Here is a 14663-nt window from a genome sequence, read left to right as displayed (position 1 = left end):
TAAAAGACTATCATTATTTTAATGTTGAGACTTCAATTTGTAAAGTAACCAAATATTCTAATAAAATTAGAATTCGCACCTCTTACATTTTTCTGTGATTATTTAAACAACAATGTGTGACAAATTAATATCATTTTTTCCTTTGAAGTCATTGTAATTAGTGTATAATATTAAAACAATCATTGTCAATGTATATTTATTCATAACAGTGAGCTAAAATTATCAATATCTGAGAAAATACAATATTTATAAAAATACGTCGTTTTAATCGTAATCGTATCTATCATTTTATCTGTTCTAGTAGTTCTAGTGTTAATAATTTTCAAATACAAGTATAATATGTATACTTTTAAATGCGTTAAAAATATCGCTGATGAAAGCATGAGTGATTCTCAGATTAACATTCTTTATAAGTCTATTTTACAAGTGTATACGTATGCTAGAGGCATCTCTTATTGCTAACAAATCATGCCTTGAATGGCAAAGTGAATGGCAAGATAATCATTTATTAGGATTGAAGGATTATTAAAACAAACGGAATCAATAGACAATTTTTAAGATTAATAACACGGAAAATGACATCTGAAGTGACTCGTTACAGTCATCATATATTATAAGTGATTTGATGGAAGTCGCTAGTATTAGTGAATGGGTACGGTAATTGCCGTGGATTTACTGTAATAAGCCAATTAATTAAGTAACATTTTCACACACCTGCTACCACTGAATGACTTCGTAGAGTCATTAAAATACTGATGACAGCAACGCACCTAAGGCCAGCCGCATAATTTCTAACACGACAGGCAACTCGGGAATACCAATAGGCATCGGTTGAAAAAGTTTCGCGGCTGGCAAAAAGCTCCATGATAACCGCGATGGGTCGTGAATATTCATATTTTATTTGTTACGTTCGCTAGAAACGGGAGGCGACAATTTATGGAGCTTCATAGTCCCGCAAAGTGTAATTTTGTGGATATCTGCGCCAGGAAATGTCGATAATTTTATTGGCTTTATTTCCGGCGTCCAAGGGTGACGACTTTTATTGATGGGATAGCTTCAAGTATTCTTATAAAGAGGAAAACATTTAGAGGAATAACTCCTTATCGTTAGACGCACTCAACTTGTAAATTATGTAGTGATGAATAAAAATGATAGTAAGAGATTGAACGTCGTCACAAATTTTCTTAGTTTCTAATTAAAACTCTTAAGATTTTTAAAGTTCCGCATAAAAAATGCAATGAAAATGTATGAAAGACATCAAGAAGTTATACGCCAAACTTTGATTCATTATCGACTCACATACTTGCTTCTTAATCACTGTGTTATGTGAGCGCAATTCACAGAGGTTGTTTATGAGTAAGTGGCGTTTGTAATAATCATCGTTGAATGATAAAAGATACTAGAAATCTTTACGCACTTCTCGTATCTCTCATCGTTTCGCAACAACTTTAAATGCCATTTATCTATAGGCATCCTGTGTGAATTGTGGTTGTAAAAGAGTATTTCTATGTATTAATTAATAATATTGTTCGTATACAGGGTCAGTCACTAGATAATGGCGCCTAGATTTACGTCATTATTATTATGTGTAGCGAAAAATGTTTCAAATAGAGTTGAATGGTTTCAAAAGGGGCACATTCTGATGATAATAGTGTTTTTATAGATGAACGTATAGAGGATGTATGAATGTCATTCACATTTTCTTAAATGGAATTATAATATTGACGAGAGAGTGTCAATTTTGTAACAACATTAAAAGTAAAATATAGACTTTTAGACACAAGCAGGATAATATTTTCTTATAGAGAACATTAAAATGCATCAACTAGTGCAATAAAAAATATATGATTCCATTTAAAAGAACGTTAATGACAATCATATATTCCCTACATGTCCACCTACAAAAAAACTAGTATCATCAGAATGTGCCACTCTTGAAATCATTCAACTCTATCTGAAACATTTTTCTCTACGTATGATAATAATGACGTAAATTTAAGTGGTAAATTTAAGTGGTAATATTTGGTAACCCACCCTGTGTATGTTGTCTGACAGCCCACCCCCAACACATTTCGCGATTAGAGAAACTTTTTTCTACATATCGCTCTCCCAAAATTGGTCATTTAGCTATTCTCCATACAAATAAGATAAGATTACCAATTACTATGTGCTGTCCAATTACTGTGCCTCCCTTTTATTTTCGTATATAACAAGACGTAGTACAATTAAACAGAAGACATTTTTATTATGAAACGGAACATTTTTATTACTAAACGGAAAATATAACTGCTCTTTTTATCCTTTCCAAAATATGTATTTTCCATTTGAGTCATCTCACGCCGACAGTCCAGATGAAATGACCTTTGACATATACTGCAATTTCTTTTTTTTCCTTAAACCAAAGAATATTTTTGATTTATACGTGCACATTCTAATTCTACATGTGTTTACCTTTAGAAATGTACTTTTGTATTTGCAGTAATAATTGTCCATATTATGTACTAGCATACTAAAGAAAGTGGTCTGTCTCATCCAGAGTCACCCTAACTGAAAATGTATTTTGGTTTTCAGCTTTGTAGTACTAAGTACATCTTGCTATATGTGAAAATAAAAAGGGGGCACAGTAATAAGCGTGCACACAGTAATTGGCACTCTTACCCCACAGGTAAACCTTGTGTGACCAACCTTGCTGTTGATCAGGACAAGGCGCGCTTCTTCTGATGAAGGCCTCTCGACGCACATACTACCTACCCCTGCTACAAATACAACTGCGGGCTAAATCCCCAAGAGTGGATTGTGCATGGTCCATTTCCTTCAAATCGAGCCTGTTAGGTAGACCTACTGACGAGTCTACTAGGAAACGCTTTGCTCTCCACTTTTCTCCTCTCTCTTTTCACCTTTGTGAGCTCCTTCATGATTTCATCTCACACTTTCATCGACCCTCCCACTTGTAAGAAGTTAATTAATAGATAACTGTTAGCCTGGAAATACCTATAGGATGTCTTAGTGAAAATCACATATTGGTTTCACAGTGTAAAAATCAATTAAATATGAGGTACATTGAAAAAATGGATCAGTATGACAATAGAATTCAGAAAATTTATTAACTAGATACGAAGTCAGAGTCATTGACTGTGATAGTCTAATCTGTACTACGTACCACAGCTTTGGTTAAAAGTTTTGATTAAGACCAGTTTTTTTTTTTCAAACAGTCGATACGATTTTCTAAATTAAAGAAAATAAAAGTGATTTCGTTAAATACACGGTATAAGTAATAGTAAAGAATTATGTACATTAGATAGAAATAAAGAGCATTGTAATAAGTGTTAGAAAGACTAATGTACAGTTAGAAATATTTTTTGATTTAGTATATAAAATAATATATAAAAGTATTAAGATACTTGCTTAATCATAATAAATATCTGAAAGAAGTTAGGAAGAAATGAATTTCACTGAATATTTACCTACATTCTTTTTCATCTCTAGGTGTACATCTACTTCGTGCTTTTATTACTGTTTTTAAACTCCTAGTCATTTTATATTATCTTTTCTAGATCTTTTCAGAATTTCTTAGAATTTTTAAAATCTGTCTACAGATATCAGAACAGAATATGTACACTAGAAACACTAAACTAACCCTAGCCACTAACACGAATAATATTTATAATACACATTGTAAAGCAAAAGTTCATTGAAAATAACAAATGGTCTAATACAGGAGTGGTTAATAAAATTGCGACACTCGTTAAAAGTACTATTTGTTGAACATGAAAGTAATTACAAACATGATTCCTAAATACAACCAAATTGTTATACAAACCAATATTTCAAGTAAGAAAGGGAATTCGATATTTACTCATCAGTAACAGAGGATTACATCTCATGTATCAGCTAAACCAAGCATTGATATTTTTATAAGGTGGTACAATTTCATTAGCCACTACTGTATTTATTTTTTAACAGAAGTTAACACTTACGTGTATACGATTTAAACAAAATGTTGACTATAATTACTATTTAGCTGCCCTTTCATTTATTTTTCGTAGCTAGAGTCTAGTAAACATAGAACTCCTCTGTAGGCAAGAATCCTAGAAAGTAAAGAAAATTACGTGAATCAATTATTGCATAATTTTATAATATTGCTCGATTCTTTGTAATAGAGCAAAACATCTAAACAAAAACATATTACTGCACTTAATAAAGTCAAACCGACTTTTGAAAGACCATTCAAATATGAAAATAATAATCCCACTTTCATTCCACCAAAAGCTATATTTCAAACAATATAAACTGGTTTCTGCCATTTTCTTATTTACATAAATAATTCGACGTTCTTCCAATCGGGATATTTTCCAGTCTGACAGATTTTCAGATATCCCTGTGAACATTTATTATCTATAATCTATAGAGTAGCTGCCTCAAGAACAGATACTCAGGCTATTGTCGTTACAATAAACATACATCTGAAACGATTTGAAATGTGACAATGACTGGCGTGATCAAAAGTTTTCAACAGAGCGGAACTAAAACCCACTGCTATTTTGCATAACCACGAGTCATATTCGCGAATAGGAAGTGCATCGGTGAGACGCTGACATGTTAATCACAGGCTCGCTAAAAAAGGGAGCAAAAACCATCGCGAGCTTCTCATGCGTCATATCTATGACAGGAAATGGTTAATAAGTCTTCGGCTAATTATAACATATCAACTTGCTAGTATCCAAACACGTGCAAATGTAACCAAATTAAATGTATGAAAGACATTAAATTTCTAAAATGAACTAGTTGTTTATATTATTATATATGTTACTAATAATATATGTAGGAAATAGTTATGTGAAATAAATGTGTGAATGTTGTAAAAACTGACATGTTCTAATTCTATACGCTTAATCCTAGTAAGTTCAAATATATGTATAAAAGTGGACTTTGTGAGTATCGTTATAAACCAGTAGGTGATACTGATTCTTTTTTACAAATTATGTGTTATAGGATTACTAAGTAGTCGGATTATCGTAATAAGACTGCACTAAAAACTAAACACTGAGAGTACACTAGTATACTAGTTATTAAGATGGAAATCGTATTTAGTAAATAAATTAATAGGTAGCTAAGTATTTCATTAATTTCGAATCAAGAATATTAAATTTTTAAATGATATACTAAACAATTTTCATTGCTGTAGGTGATTAACTTTTAAAACAATTTGGCATTTAAACGTCTCAATCGATTGACTCAATATTATTTCTTGATTAGACTTAATCCAAGAAAAGAAGTATTACGACAACTATAAATAGTAAATCCTTGTATAGGTACATGTTTATTTTTCTTGAAGGATAATTTTTTAACATATTTATGTCATGTTTTAGAAATTTTAAGAACGTCCTATGTTCTTCTTCAGATTAAATGATAGTTACTTACGTGTATTTCATTTTAGTAAAACAGTAGTGGTTAAATTAATCTAATTGTTAAGTAGATCATTAGATACTAAAATAATATCAATACTTTTACTACATAAAATGTAAATCCCATATTATAACCTCACCAATTACTTAAAAATTAGTCTGAAAGAAGAACAAAAATGTATGAAAATCAAATGAAAATTACAAAAATAATTGTTTCTTATGAAGTGACTATTTCACTCTCCAAATATAAATTTAGTGAAGAATTTATAGACAATTCTATCAAAAATGCTATATAGAAACAATTAGCGATACAACATTAAAAAGCTCGAAAGACAGTAAAACTTGAGTTCAATAAAATCCATATTATGACGATACAAACATGAATGTCTCGTATGAAGAAGTGAGTTAGCGCTAGTTATTATTATTAAAATGTCTTGTTTTGTGTAACCATTCAATAGACTATTGCTAGGCAAATTTTGTTATTTCTCCGAATGTTAAACAATTATTATAGAATGTGTGCCAAATACTATGTAACAAGCTACTTTCCCACTATCTACGCGAGATCATCCTCCCTTCTACATCTCCCTTGTGAACGCCTGCACATTTTTGAAGCACCCCATCAGAGCTGGCTAGACCTCGTCAAAAACTTCTTTCATTAGGAACATAACATAGTTCTCTTTTTTAGCAGACTTACGCAATCTTAGCACTCGAAGCCAACCAGTTGTACACAACACATTTTCTCTTAATCACAGTAAAAAATTGTTACATATACAAGTGCTGTTTCCTACATTACATTAAAAAGTCACAGAAAGTTGAGCTGATCTGTAAAAGCGCATTATGCATACGTAACATATCCAATAAATGTAATCATACCTATGGTACCATGAAAGAATCAACATTTGCTGTCAGCGCTATACAACTTTTAATTTTTAAAAAATTCTTAGCATTTACTTGCAGCATTTCCTTATACAGGGTGTCCCAGGTTTCTCTAGCAAAAATTTACCAGCATATTCTACAAGAAAAATAAAAACAATATTACATAGGGTGTTTCCAAACACGTGGAATGTTTTTGGAGAGTAGTTTCTATGTATATATCAAATGAAAAAATGTCATATGAACATTTTTCAAAATATATACTTCTTTAGTTACATGCTACTTTATTTTATATTTTGTAAAATGGTGGTTCATTTTTTATTTGCAGAGTGTGCTATTCTCCTTAAAGTCCTACAGACACAAGGATATTCCAGCCAATTGAGCGAGTGGCATACAGTGACAAGTTTTAAAGGAAGTATCACACTGCGTATGAGATATAAAATAGTAAATAACTAAAAAACTAAACGTTTCTGGACATACGTTTCTATGACTAAAATCTACTCTCCTAACATGTATCATATGTTTGGAAACACCCTGCATAAACATAGCCTCCTAAATGCTTTATCAAGAATTTGTAATAAAAATACAAAATAACAATGGACTGCTTCCTTTATGGATTTCTCATTATAATTCCGTTTCAAAATGTTATCTGTTATTACAAATACAACATTAGCATCTACAAAAATAGAGTTTGCTGCATTTTTAGTTTCTGCTTCATTTTTCTTAAATTGCACCAAATAGGTACGTCACAAATCCTTTGCGTTAATTCCTGATGCATATTAATTTGTGTCTAGAAAACTTTTTCTATGGCTCAAAGAATCGGTCCTCCTTGACCTATCCATCGTTATGGATAATGGTCAACTACCCATTATCGTACTGATACTGTATATTTTGAAAAAGAATTATAATACAAATCGATCAAGAAGGCAGTCCATTGTTATTTTGTATTTTTATTATAGTTTCTAAATCAAGCATTTAAAAACGTATGTTTATATAACATTTTTTTCTGCATTATGCTTATTTCCTTCACTTTTGCTGCCATAGTTATGTCGGGAAAAACTGGGACAAAAACTATATTGAGCCATATCGACAGTAAGGATTGGTCATTTGTGAACAATTTTAGAGGAAGACTGAAAATGGCAGGTAAGAGCAGAAAAGGCCGACAGTGGCATATACTTCGTTAAAATCAAGGTTTCCGTGGTCCCGTATGTGTACCTTTCAAGTCTCAAACAGAGAAACGTCATATCGTGGTGCACTGAAAAGAGATTCATAAAAATTCATTAAAACCTCGACTGAATAATCCACAACGGTTTGTTCGTTAACCCTCAGTGCAGCAGGTGTCTGTGCTGATGATCAAAGCCGGTTATTACGCTCGCGTAGATTACAAAACGGCGAAAGCTCTTTTACCTTATCACGTCCATTAATTCAGTGTGCCGATGGAAGCCTGTATACAGAGAAAAATGAATTTTTCATCCATCCTTTGACAGGACGTACCGATAACCAGACTTCTGGTCAACAATCTTGATCGAATAGAAGAATAATGGGACTTCGTACCACTTGACAGTCTATGAACGCTATTAATGTCTCCATCGTTCGAAATTGAACCTCTAAACGTAAGGGTTTTAAACGTTCTCCTAATTTTATGCAGAGAAACTCTAAAAGAGGTATTCAATAGGATAGTTAAAAGCTTATGCACAGAGCTTGTTTGCAAGCATGTGTCCCCCACGCAAGGTCTGTGGATATCCATGAGTTTCCTGCGGAGTGCCTATGAAATTTTATAAATTTCTTATTTTTTATTATTAAAAGTAGTTTATCTTTAACTATTACGTATTTTTTCGGGTTTCAATAATTATCTTGCTTGACTATCAGTAAATGTGCCTTTTTCTATTTCAATTATAACAGATAATTAATTATTTAACTTATATTTAATTTACAGTATTAATAATTCAAACAACACTTAGCAGTGCTTACCACGTGCACTTAACATGAATGCATATTTCAATCACTCTGAAAGTAATAAAATTTGTTCAATATTTCCTTCTTTAGAAGTTATAATGAAGGAACATGTTTTTAATATTTTGAAGGAAATGTTTCAAAATGAAAATATGTTTTTCAAAAATTTTTAATTAGAAGAAAGTTTTCAATAATTCTAAATTGTCCGCACTACTACCTTTGTCCTCGATTTTCGTTCACAATGACCTCTTTCTGTCCAAATGCACCAATGCAAATGGACAACCTGTTTCCTCTTTTCGTACGTATTTACGTTCCACGTGAAAATTTAGGTAGGGTAGTGAATGTCTGACGCAAAGTCCAACCAATGCGTTCGAGAACAGCTGCGCTCCCGAAGAAATTTACGTGATCGTGGTAAATGTCTCGAGACGAAATGGAAACTGGATTTGCAAACTCGAAATAAATGAGTAAAAAGAGGGTCACATTACTAACTAGAATAACGACCACAAGATTAGACGCTTATAAATTTTGAACCCCGTTAAACTTAGGATAATCTAAGAGTTTGGTGTATTGATTAAATCTTATTAAACATTTTTAACATCTCGATAGAGATTGAAAATTTTAGTGAACAATAACGAAAACTAGCGTGATAATAGTAAGGTAAAAAATGATCAGTACATATTGCTTGTAAGAATGAAGAAAAACTGCACAAGTATTCTTTGAAATAGACAATAGCTTCTAATTCTATTGAGTTTAATTTTCCTAATTCTTCTAAGTTTAATTTTTTAAATTATCGTTAGGTACTATTACTTTCATTTAAATTAAAAAGTACAGATATCTAGTATACAAAGTGTTTCATCTGAGTACAGTGGAATATTCTTGAAATGGTTAATATTACAAAAAAATGTTTCTATAAAAGTTATTTGATATGAAAGGATTATGTGGTTTAGTGGTTTCTTTATGAATACATTGGTCAGAGAGATTTCAAGAGCAAATTGATTTTTCTAAATGGAACCGTATATATTTTTATTCATACTACAATACCTGGATTTGAGACGAATTCAATGATGTACTATTTGATATCATTCTTTTCAGTGGGTCGGAAAACATAGACTTCCTTACCCTTAATCCTAATCCTAATCCTAATCTTAATCCTAATCTCTTTAACCCTTAGCTACTACGGTACGTTTGTGAAACCACTTTTAATTTTTATTTATCTCTACTTCTCTTGCTGCATGATCTTATCACGTCATGTACCTTTCAACTGGATTTGATGTTTATTCACAACTTGTGTGTATGTAATAACGCAAGAAGCATTAGTAATCTATGAAACCGCCTATAGTAGTTAAGGACTAATGATGTTCAACTCATTTTAACACTAGGACTACCAAACCTGTCGAAATGAATAGTATGATTATTTCTTATGTACACATTTTATTCTTCGCGAAGTGTATTTTAGTCTCAGTTAATGCTGAATAATACAATAGAAACATATGAATAATCGTTATTTCTGTAAATTACATACTCTTTCAGATATCTGTAATTATGACATATCGTTAAAAATAGACACAAATTAACCATGGTAGTTCTATATAGTGTTAAAGAAGAGAGTAATTATACTTTTCGATGCTATAAAACAAAATGACGAAATTGTCGCCTCTAAACTCGAACTTGCATCAAACATAAAAAAATACTTATAATTTAGATAGCCTCCTGGTAGAAAACGTCACTTTCGACTCAATCGCTATAAGGATGTTTATTCTAAGCTGGATTAAAAGAAAATGGACAACGCTCAATCCACTTTTCGCAATGGGACCCGAAGTTATACCTACAGCCTAAGGCCTAAGGTAGATTTAAGTAGGTCTAAAGCTGTGTCTACACTGAGGCGACAACAAGACCATTTTCTCGCTGCTTGTGTAAAAAATAAGAAAAACGTAGGACAATTTTGAAGAATAGGTTCTAAACACAAAGCCAATGACAAGTTCAAATGCATACGTGTACGAAAATGCATAGATTTCAGTTACACATCGTAAGCATCAAGAAACGACAAAATGTTCCTCGTTGTTGGCTCAGTGTACACATAGCTTAAGGCCAACGAATGGAAAATCGTTCATATTGTGTAGCTCTCCCAATTGAAAGACTGGTTTCGCACTCTTCATACATTAATGTAATACTGTGCAAAGTAACTTTGAACGATGCAATTGCAAATCGAAAACAATCAAGTGCTACAATGTACTTGTGGTGTGAACAAACCAAGGCTTATCAGTCAGGTCGAAATTACTTAACTTAAATCTTCTAAAGCATTTTGCACATGCACAGGTGCTATCATCCAAAATATTCTCTGTACACATTAAAAAAATTAGCAGCCAATATTGCTCAGAAAATGCGATGAACTAATGTACTGTGTCGAATGTAGTTTTTATTAACCAATATGTTTAGTTACAGTAAATGCTACATATTTGTTAATAAATATAATTTTGTACACACCACATTATTTACAAGATTATTGTAAATACTATTTAATTGCGCTTCGAAGTATCATAGTCGCATCTAGCGTTCATTTACGTACATTCTCGCGATTACTGTAATGAAAAATGAATGGAAGCAGTTGTAGTCTACTAGTCACGTTCGTAGACCCCGCCATTTGTCAGTATAACAAACATCATCAATGTCGATTGCGGATATCTGTCAACGAACGTTGCTTGTCACGCGATTCACTGTAACGAAGCATGTTTCGTCGAACACCTGTCATCGAAACGTACTCGTTCGCGAAACGATGTACCAGCTCTGGATAAACCGCGAAACGACCATTTTCTTGTTTATAACTACGTTGCGATTTGCCAGTTTTGAGAGTTATTATGAACTTGACTGCAGCTAATTAATTTGATGCGTTGGTAACTTCGCATTCTCTCGGTTAATAGCAATAAATCCACGCAAAAGAGGGATTACAGCGAAAGAAGCACCACGTTTCTAAAAGTTGTTCATCATGTGGAGTTACTAAGCAGCGTAAATGCAATTTTTGTTTCCCAGAAGTTCGTAATACAGTAACTTTGTAAAGTTTTAAAACGGTTAGTTACAGTTAATACAATTTGTATAATGTCTTGAAGAGAGATAATCGATGGATCGTTTAGAAATTTGATTTTCGAAAAATAAAGATTATAAGGGAGGAACTTAGAAATAATTTTGATTTATATAACACTGGTAATATTTTTAATTTCTAAAGTTCGTTAATCATAGATATAAATCATTAACAAGTTGATAGTTCAGAAATATTATTTTCGAAATACAAGAATTATTCTAAAGAGATGTAAAGAGTGTTTAATTTAATATGATAAGAGCTTCCTATATATTAATTTTGTATGTAACAATAATAGTAATCATCACCAAGTTCAAGTGATATCGTGGATATTAGTATATTATAATAATAATTATATAAAGGTAATAATAATGGCGCACTATGCTCGAAGGTGTAAAGTTAATGTCGTAATTCTATAATCGTTCAATATTGTTGAATATTATATTATTTATATTACTTCTCAATAGTTTAAGATTTTAGTGATTAGATATAAGTTATATTGAATTTTAATATATTCGTAATAAAATATATTAGTTATAATTATACACACAGAAAATTACAAAAAAGAATAATATTATGCACAAATATTATGAAATTCGAAAAAGACTCCAGAAACATCCTACACTTGTAACTTTATTTGAATAATTTTGTAGAAATGATTTAAGTAAATTACCGAATTAAATAGTGAGAGTAGTAGTGTATAGTCAGTAATGACTACTTACTAGTTAATGAAGCGATTGCTATTACAAATATTTATCCAAAATAGTTGGGTATGTAATGTTCAGGTCTACTCTGAATCAACTTTAGAGGCTTTAGGTAACCACAGGAATACAGAATTGGCTAATGTTTCTTGTTTTGTCAGTGAGAAACATTTTACTGTTTCCTTTGAAATGCATACAGCTAAAACATGTAAAACTATTTTGTTTACGTCAAAGTGCAGGTACGTGGGAACCTATAACTGTAGTATGTTAGTCTGAACGATCATGGAAAGCTAGGATACTATGGAACGCCAATAACGTGCCTACTAAATGCATACATTATACGTAAATTCTACTCCCCTCGAGTGAATAATTTTCGAATGTCTGCGGCGAATATTAATTTATCGATATCCTTTGCCTTTCCAACTGTACAATTCTCCACTTTTCTCCGTTGTTTCAGTTACCACGTTTGGCGCCAAAAATTTCGGAACTCATTTTCTGTGATAAGACGAAAAACAAACATTTTCTTCACTCTTATTTCACTTAATAAGTAATACTTAATCAAAATAAAACGTAATAGATATGTTTCAACTACGTAAGATTTCCAAGAGATTCCCTTCTTCCTGTTTGATCAGTTTTATTTCAAAAAGAATTTTTTCAAACCTAGTCACATATTTAGATTTGCATGAACAAGATTTTATTATGCGCAGTGTCTTAGACAATTTATTAAATATTTTAGTAATACAAGTTAGAGCCAATTTGAGAACGTTTAAACAATTATTAAGGTTGTATTTTTATCTACTTTTCAGTTTTAACAAATGTAATATTTAACATATTAGAAACATCGAATGACATGTGTTGATGCGACATTAAACTTTGAAAAAGAAATATTTTCCTTCTGCCTTATATATTTTTTATGGGAGACTCCTTAAATTTAATCAACAAAAACAGAGATAACGTTTTATTTGAATTTGTTTATCCCTTTTTACATCACAAGACTATTATAAAGTAAAAAGTATGTCACCATGAATGCCCAGATGATTATTCTCCAAAAATAAATAAATGTGGAGAAATGCTATTGAAAAATGCTTGTATTGTCTAAAATATGATCAAACAACAGCTTTTTGTAGTAAAAGCCAGTGATTTAACAGCAGCTATGATGCATACAGCGATCGACGGACATCCGGTGCAAGGTTGCCTTCTTGAATCGAGAATCTTGAAGTGGCATTGATGCGAAAATTGGTCGCGTCGACACGGCCTTATTTGATGGATCGAGACTGGGGCACGATGAAACGAAGAAGCATGCAAGCTTCTGAACAAAAGAGGCCATGTACCCGACATATACAGGGTGTAACAAAGATAGATATTTTAAGGCGCGGTAGGAGATCCAAACTGGAGCAGAAAATGTCCTATGACATAGTGTCCGATCTATTTTCGTTTTACAGTAATTATATATTATCGTACGTACATACATTATTGGTAAGTTAACATACCTATATGTTAAACTAATAGTCAGAGAATTCTGTAATTTTACAGATACATTGAAGGGCAGAAATAGAGCAAAAGTAATCTTAATATGTTTTGCTGTATCTCTTGCGGTTTAACCTTTATAAAACTTTAAAAATTCATGATCCATTTCCTGTAAACATCTTGGATCTTTAAAGCTTTATGAAAGTTTAAGAAATACAGCAAAACATGTTAAGATTTTCTTGCTCTATTTTCGCTCTTCAGTGCATTTATAAAATTACAGAACTTTCTGATTGTTAGTTTAGCATATAACTTTAAGACATTACTATTGCAAAATGGAAGAAGATAGAATACTATATCGTAGGACACTTTATGCTTCAATTTAGATCTCCTGCTACCCCTTAAAATATCGAAGGCTATATTTGTTACACCCTGTATATCTGGTAGATATTAAATTCCACTCTTGAATGGAGCCACAAAAATTTTAATAAAATTGAAAACTTTAAAAGGGTTAGAAATTTTAAATCGTAAAATTCATCTCTAATTGTTTAAGAAAATAGACTTTCATTAATAATACACTAATTGAAGTGAGGAAGTTCTTTTGTGCAAAGTTTGTCGTAAGACTTTTTCTTAATGCAAACATAAAAGAACATGAATATTTTAATTCAAAGCCGCAATAATAATATATAAATAAATAATAATTGATGCTCTTAATATCATAATAATACCTAATGATTATTATAAACTGTATATCCCGTTAGATCTATAGTACTCACGAAAACAAAAACATAATATGTCATTTTATCATATAATTACGGATGTTATTTTGTAATGCAAAGAAATCTGAATATTGTCATGGAAAATAAAAAGTTTAACACTGAAATCTTTTCATATAAAACTTTTTATATTTGTTATATTTCATATGGAGTACGGTGCATGACAACAGATTGAAATTCTATGTAATGTTTTAAACATAGTATATGAAAAATAAAACTATATAGAATAAACGAATTAATCTTGCAAACAGAATTTAAAAATTGTCAATTTACGTAAACCCAAACTATTGGTTTGAAAATGTTCGTTATCAAAAGCAATACTTTAATATGGAAGAACGTTATTTTTCAAGAGTTTTTCGCTGGATTAGAATTCCTCAACGTGACATTTTCATAATTAATTAACGACATTCAAAATATT

The sequence above is a fragment of the Calliopsis andreniformis genome, chromosome 3 (assembly GCF_051401765.1).
Source record: "Calliopsis andreniformis isolate RMS-2024a chromosome 3, iyCalAndr_principal, whole genome shotgun sequence".
NCBI classification, from domain to species: Eukaryota; Metazoa; Arthropoda; class Insecta; order Hymenoptera; family Andrenidae; genus Calliopsis; species Calliopsis andreniformis.
The sequence above is the reverse complement of the archived record's forward strand: the minus strand, read 5'-3'. Positions refer to the sequence as shown.